Source organism: Oncorhynchus tshawytscha, linkage group LG19 (assembly GCF_018296145.1).
Source record: "Oncorhynchus tshawytscha isolate Ot180627B linkage group LG19, Otsh_v2.0, whole genome shotgun sequence".
Classification (NCBI taxonomy): domain Eukaryota; kingdom Metazoa; phylum Chordata; class Actinopteri; order Salmoniformes; family Salmonidae; genus Oncorhynchus; species Oncorhynchus tshawytscha.
The window spans coordinates 48,847,411-48,861,011 of NC_056447.1; the positions used below are offsets into that span (position 1 = coordinate 48,847,411).

The following is a 13,601-nucleotide window of genomic DNA, read 5'->3' on the forward strand; positions in this document are numbered from 1 at the left end:
ACTTCTCCCTGAGAATTGTATTTTTGAACAATGTGTTTTCTATTTTTCGGTGTATTGTTTACTGACTGCTTGAGAATGTATATCATTTTGATCACTTTGTTTATGATTTGAGAGCAGTGTTTGATTTTGAACACAGGTAAAACTGTTTTGAGGCGAATGTTTCATTTTGCGAGAGGAGTCAGAGGTTATGTAAATAGTGCTTGAAGATGAGGTTTTGTGTTTAATGTTTTCAGGAAATGGAGCAAGGTTTCCGAAATTGTGTTTTAGCAATTGAGAAAAACTGTAATAATGGAAACAGAGAGAGAGAGAAAGTGTAATAGCTCTTCATTTTAAGTTAAAGTATCAACGTCACAAAGTGCTTATTGTGGGCTTGTGTCCGAGGCACGGAGCTCAAATATTCTTAAGGTATCTTGTATCTTCCTACTAGTTAATAGTAATCATATAATTAGACCAATTTTGCTGGAGAGAGAGAGAGAGAGAGAGAGAGAGAGAGAGAGAGATCTCTGCAGGGGGCACCCTGAGCTCCCAGTCTTGTTAAAAATATTAAAGATTTAGCACAACTAAAGCATTCCCTTCTGTTCTGTCACAAAACCTGCCAAACATAATATACAGCTGCATTGGAAAGGGCTTTTTCCTCAAATCAAATGATGAATCTCCAAAGTGCTATCCCCTCACTGATCAAGTAAATGACTTAGCTTGTACTGTATATGAGTGATTGTCCCTCTTTTGTCAAAGTAGCTGAATGAACAAATAATTTAGGCTGTTTTCTAAGACTTTTTCAAAGTAGATGTTTAGTCCAGAACATCCGGTCCTGAATGTAGCAGTGAAGAAACTTCATCTGGACACAGTGAAACATGCTGCGCTTGCTTGGTATGCAAGCCATCCTAATGGATCTCCAGCTCAGTGATGCTGCGTTGTGAGAGCCTTTTTACAACACTGTCATAAATATCACATTAGATAAGCAATAGATTAAGATAAGTGATAAGTGATAGGGAAAGAGGTTTGCTTAATAAACATTCTGCTCTAACCCACATAGAGCATTAGGGTAGCAGTAAATCATAGGGCCCGACAGAGAGATATGCTATCTCCTTCAGTGTCCTTTCTCGAGACAGCATGTCCAACCAACACTGACCATTAAAGGGCTCTGTGTGGCTAATTTACAACACTCACTGGTTGAACTGAACCGTTTCTTAACATCAAGATACGGTGATGTACAAATAGTTCTGCTGTTTGTTTTGTTTACTTCCCAGCACACTCAAATACTTTGAACATGGTTGTAACTCTTAGTATGTCTCGTTATTTTACAGGGGAACAGAAATGGGGAAAAAGAAACACACAAAGAAAATATATTTCATTGAAGTGCAACGCCAAAGAGAAGTAGGCTTTACATCCATCTGGTCCAGATGAAACCTGTCAGAGCAGTGCACTCCGGCCGTTGAGCTCTCTCTCTCTCTGTGTGTGTGTGTGTGTGTGTGTGTGTGTGAGTGTGTGTGTGTGTGTGTGTGTGTGTGTGTGTGTGTGTGTGTGTGTGTGTGTGTGTGTGTGTGTGTGTGTGTGTGTGTGTGTGTGTGTGTGTGTGTGTGTGTGTGTGTGTGTGTGTGTGTTGCTTGCGTGTGTGTGTGCGCATGCGTATGTGTGCGTGGAAATTGATTGACAGGGTTTGGCAGAACCTGGTCCCACTTATAATGCTTTCAGTTTACCATGACCTGGGTCAACCAATGACCGAGCTCCTTATTCTAATGTTAGGTGTCAAAGGTCATCCAATCAGAATGAGCCATTTGTCACATTTATATTACACATGTAGCTTAAAGCTTTGATGTCCCATTTTGTAAAAGTGATGTGGTCCCAAAGACATCAATACTGACCTCATCTTTGACCTTTAGGGGGTTATTTTGGAGCCTTGTCAGACTTGCTCCAGTTGTTTTGGTCCATGCTAAGTGATAACAATGAATCATAACATATTATACCTATGCTTTTCTCTAAATGCTTCAAAAACAGTCGGCCTTTTGAAGCCCTATACTGTTCAAGGACAGATTGGATAGCTTGCTAACTCTGTAACTTCAATCAACCAGAGGCATTTGACTGATCCAATAACAGAGTTGAGCTATGGCCCTTTTTCAGTGTGTGCATATACAGTGCCTTCAGAAAGTATTCATACCGTCAATGTATTGAAAATGAAGTACAGAAATATCTCATTTACATACGTATTCACACCCCTGAGTCAATACTTTGTATAAACATCTTTGGCCACGTTTATAGTTGTGAGTCTTTCTCTAAGAGGTTTCCACACCTGGTTTGTGAAACATTTGCCCCTTTATTCTTTTAAAAATTGTTCAAGCTCTATAAAATTGGTTGTTGATCATTGCTAGACAACCGTTTCAGGTTTTGCCATGGATTTTCAAGTAGATTTAAGTCAATACTGTAACTCGGCCACTCAGGAACATTCACTGTCTTCTTGATGAGCTCTCCAGCGTAGATTTGGCCTTGTGTTTTAGGTTATTGTCTTGCTGAAAGGTTAATTAATCTCCCAGCCTGGTGGAAAGCAGATCGTACCAGGTTTTCCTCTAGCATTTTACCTGTGCTTAGCTCCATTCCATTTATTTTTTATCCTGAAAAACTCCCCAGTCCTTATCAATTACAAGCATACCCATAACATGATGCAGCTACCACTATGCTTGAAAATATGGTGTGTGGAACAGTGACAAAAAATAGAAATCTAATCAATTCAGTGGTAACACGACAAAATGTGTGAGGGAGGGAGGGAGGGAGGGAGGGAGGGAGGGAGGGAGGGAGGGAGGGAGGGAGGGAGGGAGGGAGGGAGGGAGGGAGGGAGGGAGGGAGGGAGGGGGAGGGAGGGAGGGAGGGAGGGAGGGAGGGAGGGAGGGAGGGAGGGAGGGAGGGAGGGAGGGAGGGACATTAATTGCAGGCCAATCCATGATTTTTCATGAGATTACATAAATGTTCAAAATCCATTATGTGGCTGGGCTGCGGCAATTTAACTAAAACAAAACATTTACATTTACTCAATGACTCACTTTGTTAACATCTATGATACAGTATTAAAGACTTTCTCTGGAGCAGTCCCAGTGGAAATGGAAGCAGGAGTGAAACTCACGGCAAAGTCTCTCTCTCTCCATGTCTCTCTCTCTCTCTCTCTCTCTCTCTCACTCCCTCTCTCTCTTTCTCGCTTTCTCTCTCTCTCACCATCTCAATTCAATTCAATGACTAAGATATGGTCTCTCGCTCTCTTTCTCTCTCTCTCGCTCCCTCTCTCTCTCTCTATGTCTCTGTCTCTCTCTCTATATGTCTCTCTCTCTCTCTTTCTCTCTCTCTCTCTTGCTCCCTCTCTCTCTCTCTTTCTCTCTCTCCCGCCATCTCAATTCAATTCAATGACTAAGATATGGTCTCTCTCGCTCTCTCTTTCTCTCTCTCTCTCTCTCTCTCTCTCTCTCTCTCTTGGTGTGGGGGTTGCTTGTTTAAGCCAATAGGCAAAGAGTAATGCTAATGCCATTTCGGTGTGGCTCGAGTTGAGCCCATTATTACGAACGGGGCGCTAGTGAATTTATAAGGAGATGCTGTGACAGTCATAGATGAACTTTTACAAAGTAGGCTCCCTAGTTCACTCGTTTTGCCTACAACATGCAGTCGCCGACATTTGGACGAATCTAACCGCGCAGTTCGGGACAAGTCTGCGGAACAACGGTGCGCTTTCTGGACATTTCATTTCATGCCAATGCGACGTAACTTGAATCGTTTCTACACGTCAAGGAATATTAGTTCTGGATTCTTGGTTTACCAGGACTGAACTCTTTGGGGGTAAGGATACCATTTATGTTGCGTCCTTGTATCAGTGTATCAAATATCAAATGATAGCCTGTTGCATAATGGGAACATGTTTATATTGCAGTTTCGTTGAACTTTTATGAGCCTGAATTGAGCAGCCCAGTGAAGTGTGTTTTATTTTCTGAAAGTATTTATCATGAGCAAGCTATTTTAAACGTGAATTAGTCACTTTATTAGGCTACTGTTCACAATAAGCTGTGTGCTATTTGTTCATCTAGAGAAGTATATTTTCGATCAGTCTCTTTCATATTTAAATGCCCTGCTGTTGACTCAGAAAACGTGTCGGCTTTTTTTTTAGCGAAGGTCTGAGAGGGCTTTCTATGATACATACAGACCGTTATGTATGGTCTGTTAATGATTATGAATGCTTTCAGAAATGAAATAGCCTTGCCTACAAGGGAAATTAACAAAGTCTAGCTAGCCTGACCTACCGATAAGATCACAAATAGTCTACTTTCCTTGTCGGTTGTGGTCTTGTGAAAAAACCCTAACGTCAATACTTGAAGCAATGTGGTCTAAAATATAGCGGGTGTCGAAATTCGAAGTGTGGAGGCTCCCTGGGTTCCAGATGTATGTTCTCAGCTGTTGCCTGTCACTTTGGTGACAACTGGTCGGCGCAGAGAACTGTGACTGGCCGCTGCTGCTGCGCTGTCTGTCAGTCTCTCCCTGCGCGGTCCCATCCCCAACTCCGGGAGAGCCGCCTTGCGCTCTGCTCAACGGGTGAAGGGCGAGCCGCCTTGCGCTCTGCTCAAAGGGTGAAGGGCGAGCCGCCTGGCGCTCTGCTCAACGGGTGAAGGGCGAGCCGCCTGGCGCTCTGCTCAACGGGTGAAGGGCGAGCCGCCTTGCGCTCTGCTCAACGGGTGAAGGGCGAGCCGCCTGGCGCTCTGCTCAACGGGTGAAGGGCGAGCCGCCTGGCGCTCTGCTCAACGGGTGAAGGGCGAGCCGCCTGGCGCTCTGCTCAACGGGTGAAGGGCGAGCCGCCTGGCGCTCTGCTCAACGGGTGAAGGGAGAGCCGCCTTGCGCTCTGCTCAACGGGTGAAGGGCGAGCCGCCTTGCGCTCTGCTCAACGGGTGAAGGGCGAGAGCCGCCTGGCGCTCTGCTCAACGGGTGAAGGGCGAGCCGCCTTGCGCTCTGCTCAACGGGTGAAGGGCGAGCCGCCTTGCGCTCTGCTCAACGGGTGAAGGGCGAGCCGCCTGGCGCTCTGCCTAACGGGTGAAGGGCGAGCCGCCTGGCGCTCTGCTCAACGGGTGAAGGGCGAGCCGCCTGGCGCTCTGCTAAACGGGTGAAGGGCGAGCTGCCTGGCGCTCTGCTCAACGGGTGAAGGGCGAGCCGCCTGGCGCTCTGCTAAACGGGTGAAGGGCGAGCCGCCTGGCGCTCTGCTAAACGGGTGAAGGGCGAGCCGCCTGGCGCTCTGCTAAACGGGTGAAGGGCGAGCCGCCTGGCGCTCTGCTCAACGGGTGAAGGGCGAGCCGCCTGGCGCTGCTGCTGAAACGGGTGAAGGGCGAGCCGCCTGGCGCTCTGCTAAAAGGGTGAAGGGCGAGCCGCCTGGCGCTCTGCTAAAAGGGTGAAGGGCGAGCCGCCTGGCGCTCTGCTCAACGGGTGAAGGGCGAGCCGCCTGGCGCTCTGCTAAAAGGGTGAAGGGCGAGCCGCCTGGCGCTCTGCTAAAAGGGTGAAGGGCGAGCCGCCTGGCGCTCTGCTCAACGGGTGAAGGGCGAGCCGCCTGGCGCTCTGCTAAAAGGGTGAAGGGCGAGCCGCCTGGCGCTCTGCTAAAAGGGTGAAGGGCGAGCCGCCTGGCGCTCTGCTAAAAGGGTGAAGGGCGAGCCGCCTGGCGCTCTGCTAAAAGGGTGAAGGGCAAGCCGCCTGGCGCTCTGCTCAACGGGTGAAGGGCGAGCCGCCTGGCGCTCTGCTCAACGGGTGAAGGGCGAGCCGCCTGGCGCTCTGCTCAACGGGTGAAGGGCGAGCCGCCTGGCGCTCTGCTCAACGGGTGAAGGGAGAGTGTGTTTACTCTCTCCACAGTGTCACCTTGCAGTCCTTTTTTGTCGTCTTGTGTGTTTAAGATTATTGATGGATATCTTGTTAACTGACCTCTCTCGGTGAGACTAAGCACCTGTGCTCACTGCTCATGCAGTTCAAACGACTGCTTCATAATCACACACCTTTTTGAAGAGATTCTCAAAATTATTATAATCCCTTTGGGGAATGGTGACACACGCACACACACTCATCTCAATATTTTAGGATAGCCAAAGGCACCAACACATGGCAGTGGATGTTATATTTACTAAAGTTCTCCTCAAATAGTATTTGCTCCCAACATGGTACAGTCAACATCAGCATAAGCATGTCTGCATGCTCTCTCTATGGAGGCTTGTATTGTAGTGTGGCTCTGTGGTATGCTTTAGGCTAAGTATCAGTCAGATGGAGGGAGAGCAGGACAACCCTCTCTCTCACACACACACACACACACACACGCACACACATGCACGACACACACATACACTTACACAGACAGGCTGGCTTGTAATCTGTCACTGTGGCCACAGCTGGGGGGCTGTATGGGAGAAAGAAAAGCATATCTCTCTAACTCTCTCTCTTTAACTCTCTCTTTCTCTCTATCTCTTTCTCTCTAACTCTCTCTCTCTCTCTCTAACTATCTCTCTCTAACTCTCTCTCTAACTCTCTCTAACTCTCTCTCTCTAACTCTCTCTCTCTCTCTAACTCTCTCTCTAACTCTCTCTCTCTCTAACTCTCTCTAACTCTCTCTCTTTAACTCTCTCTAACTCTCTCTAACTCTCTCTCTAACTCTCTCTCTCTCTAACTCTCTAACTCTCTTTAACTCTCTCTAACTCTCTCTCTCTAACTCTCTCTCTAACTCTCTAACTCTCTCTCTTTAACTCTCTAACTCTCTCTCTCTAACTCTCTCTAACTCTCTCTCTTAACTCTCTCTCTAACTCTCTCTCTAACTCTAACTCTCTCTTTAACTCTCTCTAACTCTTTCTCTCTCTCTAACTCTCTCTAACTCTCTCTTTAACTCTCTCTAACTCTCTCTCTTTAACTCTCTCTCTCTTAACTCTCTCTCTAACTCTCTTTAACTCTCTCTCTCTAACTCTCTCTAACTCTCTCTCTCTAACTCTCTCTCTCTCTCTCTCTTTAACTCTCTCTCTCTCTCTCTAACTCTCTAACTCTCTCTCTTTAACTCTCTCTCTCTCTCTCTCTCTCTCTCTCTCTCTTTAACTCTTTAACTCTCTCTCTAACTCTCTCTCTAACTCTCTCTCTAACTCTCGCTAACTCTCTCTCTTTAACTCTCTCTCTCTCTCTCTTTAACTCTCTCTCTTTAACTCTCTCTCTAACTCTCTCTAACTCTCTCTCTCTAACTCTCTCTAACTCTCTCTAACTCTCTCTAACTCTCTCTCTTTAACTCTCTCTCTCTAACTCTCGCTCTCTAACTCTCTCTCTCTAACTCTCTCTCTCTCCTGATCCCAGCACAGCCCTGTTTAAAGCCTGTCATCTCAGAGAGGGGAGAACAGACTTATCCGTTCTCACACTTCAGAGTGGTCTCCTACAGTGTCATGCATGAGAGGTTTTAACTGTCACTTGGTCAGGCAGTGATTATGTACAATACATTTGGGGGTTGAGTTAGTGTGACCCCGTTCATTTGGAAGTTATTATTGAATCTGAGAGCAGAAACATTGGTGTTTGAAACACTATGGCATGCTGTGTGTGTGTGTGTGTGTACGTGTCCTGTGTCCAAGTGTGTGTTCATCTGTGTGTGTGTGTTTCTTTGGGAAATAGGGAAAGGGGAAGCTCTCAGAGTAGAAATCAAGGTATGGGTGTCACCTAGTGGTTAGAACAGTCACTCACTGCTTTGGTTGGCAGTTTTTGGGTCAGCTCATTAATGACATTTCATTATGACATAACTATCTAAAGTGAAATCATATCTAGGTGATTTATTGCATCTCTTCACAAGGTAATGATACTTGATGATACTCCAAAAGGGATAATGTTTGTGTGCTCAATAACTTTTTTATTTATTTAACTAGGCAAGTCAGTTAACATGCTGACCAGACCGGACATATCGCATGCGCGAGCGTTGTAAAATACCTTTAGAAATCCATGTTATTCAATTATTGCACCCACACTGCTCGCGCACGCCAACGAGCGTCTGCGACGCCAAGGGCTACAATAGAAGTAATTTATTTCTGACGCAGATCGCGCTGCAAGTTCTGCCTCTCCCATCTCCTCATTGGTTTATAGAAGCAGGTACCCACGTGCCATCTCCTCATTGGTTATACCCATGTGGGTGATTGAAAGACTAACTGTTTTGCTGGTCGTTGTGGTAATACTATGAAAGTTTAGATGCCAATCACCATATAAGTTCAAAGATGAAAAAGCCTGGAAGGAGGAGAGATTTTTAGAAACGATTCGGTTGACCGTTTTATGTGTGGATTAATTGTCGGAGTAAAGGACCTTGTGCATTTCAGGGAAAATAACAACTCAATGTTTATATTCCATGACAAATTAGCTAGCAACAGCAAGCTAGCTAAATAGGACAAATGATCTAGCAAGTGCAAGATAACTAGCTAAATTGCTATACATGTTTAATGCTTTTCGACCTGTCCACAAATTAATATAATTGGTTCAGAGTTTGTTTTGATATTTTAACCTGCATGTCGTGATCGCGTTTGGTGTGGGGGGACAAAATACATTTATGCACGATAGCAGCTGGTTTGGGTTCTAATTTAAAATTCTTATTTTACAATGACGGCCTACACCAGACAACACTGGGCCAATTGTGTGCCCCGACCTATGGGACTCCCAATCATGGCCAGTTTTTATACAGCCTGGATTTGAACCAGAAAAAACAAACATATTGTAGTGACACCTCAAGGGCTGAGATGCAGTGGCTTAGACCACTGTGCCACTCGGGAGCCCCAAATTGGCATAGCAATAGCAGGACCATAATAGACCACTGCTCTTTATCAGCATAAATAATGAATATATCTAAGCATATAAAACATACACCAAAGTCTGAGATTTTTTTTCATTTCCTGTTTCCCATTATTCAAAGTTGCTTTTCTATGAAGTATTATATATATTGTCCTCACAAGCACATCTCTATAGTCCTACAACAAGAAAATGCTCATCCAGAGGCAGCGCTCCTAGTGGCCAGTGATTTTAATGCAGGAAAACTGAAATGTGTTTGACCTCCTTTTTGTCACCTGTGAAACTAGAGGAAAAAAACTGTAGATCACCTTTACTCCACACACAGAGATGCATACAAAGCTCGCCCTCCATTTGGCAAATCTGACCATAACTATATCCTCCTGATTCCTGCTTAGAAGCAAAAACTCATACAGGCAGTACCAGTGACACACTCAATTCAGAAGTAGTCAGATGAAGCGGATGCTAAGCTACAGGACTGTTTTGCTGGCACAGACTGGACTATGTTCTTTGAATCATCTGATGGCATTGAGGATTTTACCACATCAGTCATCGGCTTCAGTAATAAGTGCATCGACAATGTCGTCCACACAGTGACCGTACGTATTATCCCAACCAGAAGCCATGGATTACAGGCAACATCCGCACTAATTTCAAAGCTAGAGTTGCCCCTTTCAAGGAATGCAACACTAACCTGGACGCTGATAAGAAATCCCGCTACACGCTCCGATGAACCATCAAACAGACAAAGCGTCAATACAAAACTTAGATGGAATCCTGTTACACCAGCTCTGATGCTCATTGGATGTGGCAGGGCTCGTGTACTATCACGGATTGCAAAGGGAAACCTAGCCACGAGCTGCCCAGTGACACGAGCCTACCAGATGAGCTTAATGCCTTCTATGCTCACTGCGAGGCAAGCAACACTGAACCATGCGTGAGAGCACCAGCTCTTCTGGACCACTGCGTGATCCTGCTTAACGTAGCCGATGGGAGTAAGACCTTTAAACACGTTAACATTCACAAGGCCACAGGGCCAGACGGATTACCAGAAGGCATGACCACCATAGACCGCCAAGAACGGCAACGTAACCTGTCTAAATGACTATCGCCCCGTAGCACTCAAAGGAAGGCCCAAAAAATAGTCAAAGACTCCAGCCACAGAAGCCACAGACTATTATCTCTGCTACCGCACGTCAAGCGGTACTGATGCACCAAGTCTGGAACCAACAGGTCTCTGAACAGCTTCTACCCTCAAGCCATAAGACTGCTAAAACAGATTGCTAAATAATGACTACACGGACTACCTGCAGTGACCCTTTTTTTTTAGCTCTAACTCTCTTGCACTGACTCTATGAATACACATTGGAAACTCTCACATACTTACACTGAGACACACACACACACACACACACACACACACACACACACACACACACACACACACACACATGCACACACATGCATACTGACGCTACACCCTCACACACACTGAGAAGGGAAATAAAAGCTTTGGTTTGTTATAAATCTTGGAAACATTGCAGATGCACCATGGCTGTTTATCATATTTTTATATGCAGCAGTGTATTGTTAAATCCTCACAGGATCAGCACTGTGTAGTTGATAACCCTGCCTGCTTATTCTCATACAAACTCCTCAAGTTACATTCAATTAGGCTGGTCCCAGATCTGTGTGTACATTGTGGGCCTATGGTCAACTCCTATTGTCTTTACTATTAGCCTCGGTCCCAGAGCTGTGTGTACATTGTGGGCCTATGGTCAACTCCTATTGTCTTTACTATTAGCCTCGGTCCCAGAGCTGTTTGCGCAGTATAACTCCTAATGTCTTTGTCAATGCAAATAGGTGTTGACTATACAGCATAAACAGTTCTGGAACCAGGCTACCAACTCATCCAGTTAAAGAGACTGGTTCCAGAACATTAGTGCTGTGGTGCGTCATATCGTATAGCGTCAGCTAGACGACTGATCACAGACATTCGTCTAATCTTAGACATATACAGTCAGACATGTCGGCGTCTGTGTGTGTGTGTGTGTGTGTGTGCACACGTGTGTGGCAGCGCCCAACAGTGTGTGTGTGCTGCAGACCCTAGCCGAGTATGAATGAGCAGAAATGTAAGTCCCGGTGCCAGTGTGCGTGTGTATGTTGTTCCTCTGTTGATTTAATACCCGTAACAGTGAAATGTACACAGAGCTGTGTTTGTGCAGGGCTGCATAAATCACCCTCGCATCCGTGTAAATCGCTCTCAAACCAAATACTCTGGCACTGTGCTGACAGGCTTTTATCCCCAGACAGACAGACATTGTGTGTGTGTGTGTGTGCGTGCGTGCGTACTGACCGACCGACCGACCTAGCGAGCCCAGGTCGCTGCCTACATGCCGCATGGGCTAAAAGCAGTATCAGTCAGATCCGTGTGACAAGCATGAGAGAGAGGAAGAGAGGCAGGAATAACCCTGTTTTTCATGGCCAGACTAGGGAGAGTTGGTGGTCAAACCATGGCAGAGTGACGGCAGAGTCCGTCGGTGGCCTCGACCGTAAACAGTTTGTGGTCGACCCTGGTGGTCCCTACACACACCGTGCCTTGCAGACTCACTCCATGTCTATTGCTGTGCTTCTTCAGTGGAGCTACAGTGTGGGAGTACTGTACAGACATTATCTTTGACATAAGAGTTGAATTAGAGCTTTATGTTTGCTTTGCTTTTCTTGCGTCAAAGTTTCAACTTTCAACTCCAACATGCTAATGCTGAGGCCTCCATGTGAGGCCTGTCTGGGCTGCCTGTTTGGGATGCCTGTCTGGACTGTCTGTTTGGGAAGCCTGTCTGGACTGCCTGTTTGGGCTGCCTGGCTGATCTGCCTGTTTGGGCGGCCTGCACCTCACATTGAATCCACATGCTAAGCATTTAGCGCTTCCAGGCACAACTTTGTTTATTAGGAGTTGTAGGATGATGTGGGGGGGAACAGAGTTGGAACAGACGCTGGAGTTTAATGCCCTACCAGATCATCTGTGTTGCTGTAACCACACACACAACGTAATGGTGGGTAAAACATTCAGACCCCCAAGATGATGAAGTCATTACGACTGCACACACATTTCATTATTTCCCCCATGCATACTCATACCAGCTATGAAATACTACTGTATCATAGTCATGGAACATGTGCAAAACTCCCTTCTCCTTTGTGGTCAGAGGTTTGCAAAGAACACTTCATTCACACTTATATCTACACCCATTGTGGTTCTGGAAAGTTGATCTCACCCAGCCTTACCCAGAACCAGATCCAGATAAACCTCATCGGAGGGTCTGTTTCCCCCCTCTCAGACCCAGATCCAGACTAGCCCCAGACTGTTTTCCCACCCCTCAGACCCAGATCTAGGCTAGCACCAGACTGTTTTCCCCCTCTCAGACCCAGATCCAGGCTAGCACCAGAGTGTTTTCCCCCTCTCAGACCCAGATCCAGGCTAGCACCAGAGTGTTTTCCCCCTCTCAGACCCAGATCCAGGCTAGCACCAGAGTGTTTTCCCCCTCTCAGACCCAGATCCAGGCTAGCACCAAACTGTTTTCCCCCTCTCAGACCCAGATCCAGGCTAGCACCAGACTGTTTTCCCCCTCCCTCTTCTTCATTTACAGTGATCCTCATTATAGTAAACAGAGCAGCACCGTCACATGGAGAAGAGAGGATAGTAATTTTTTCAGCAGACCCTGCCACTTGTTTTGATGGTCATTAAGGAAGACTACGGGGGATTCATATAGAGCCTTCCGGGCTCCTGTTTCTTTTGCCCCCTGGCCCCCTGGCCCCCTGGCTCTCTGAACCTCTGGCCCTCTGGCCCCCTGGCTCCCTGGCTCTATTGTCCCTAGCCCCTTGGATCCCTAGCCCCCTGGCTCCCTGGCTCTCAGGCCCCCTGACTCCCTGGCCCCCTAGCTCCCTGGCTCTCAGGCCCCCTGACACCCTAGCCCCCTGGGCCTCAGGCCCCCGACTCCCTGGCCTCCTGGCTCCCTGGCTCTCTGCCCCCTGTCTCCCTGCTGTCTGGCTGTCTAGCGTTCTGTGGGCCCCTGGTGCTCTGGCCACCTAGCCCCCTAGCCCCCTGGGCCTCAGGCCCCCGACTTCCTGGCTCTCTGACTTCCTGGCTCCCTGCTGTCTGGCTGTCTAGCGTTCTGTGGGCCCCTGGCGCTCTGGCCACCTAGCTCCCTGGTTCTCAGGCCCTCTGACTCCCTGGGCCCCTGGCTCCCTGGCTCTCTGCCCCCCTGGCCCCCTAACTCCCTGACCTCCTGGCTCCCTGCTGTCTGGCTGTCTAGCATTCTGTGGGCCCCTGGCACTCTGGCCACCTAGCTCCCTGGCCCCCTGGTTGGAAGTATGCAAAACGTCCCTTCCCTGGTCCTTCCAATGTTTCTCATTCCAGACCTGCCTAGCCCCTGGTCTGTTAACACGAAAGGTCAGATATTTAAAAATAGACTTTACTGGGCGTGGGGTTTATACATCCTGCAGCAAAGGTACTTCCTGGGATTTGTCCTAAAGGCCATGGTGGACTATAATATATTTTATCTGTAATTTGGGTGTTGGGAATTTTATTTGGAATATTGTCCTACAGGAAGTATTACTACTATGTAGCTGATTACCGTGCTTCTACACCTGCATTGTTTGCTGTTTGGGGTTTTAGGCTGGGTTTCTGTACAGCACTTTGAGATATCAGCTGATGTACGAAGGGCTATATAAATACATTTGATTTGATTTGATTATTAAGTTTCCTGAATGGCTGACATTGCAACTCATGTAGATGATCTGGTTACATGTCACCATTT

The 13,601-nt window shown here is 47.1% G+C and overlaps 1 protein-coding gene across 1 annotated transcript in view; it reads left to right on the forward strand.

Moving 5' to 3' along the window:
- Nucleotides 1-3,470: 3,470 nt before the first annotated feature.
- Nucleotides 3,471-13,601, forward strand: part of LOC112218891 (prickle-like protein 1) — a 53,986-nt gene continuing 43,855 nt past the window's right edge. Inside the window, exon 1 of the mRNA XM_024380120.2 lies at nt 3,471-3,816. The gene's annotated coding sequence lies outside the window, so the exon portion shown is untranslated. The remainder of the gene's footprint in view (nt 3,817-13,601) is intronic.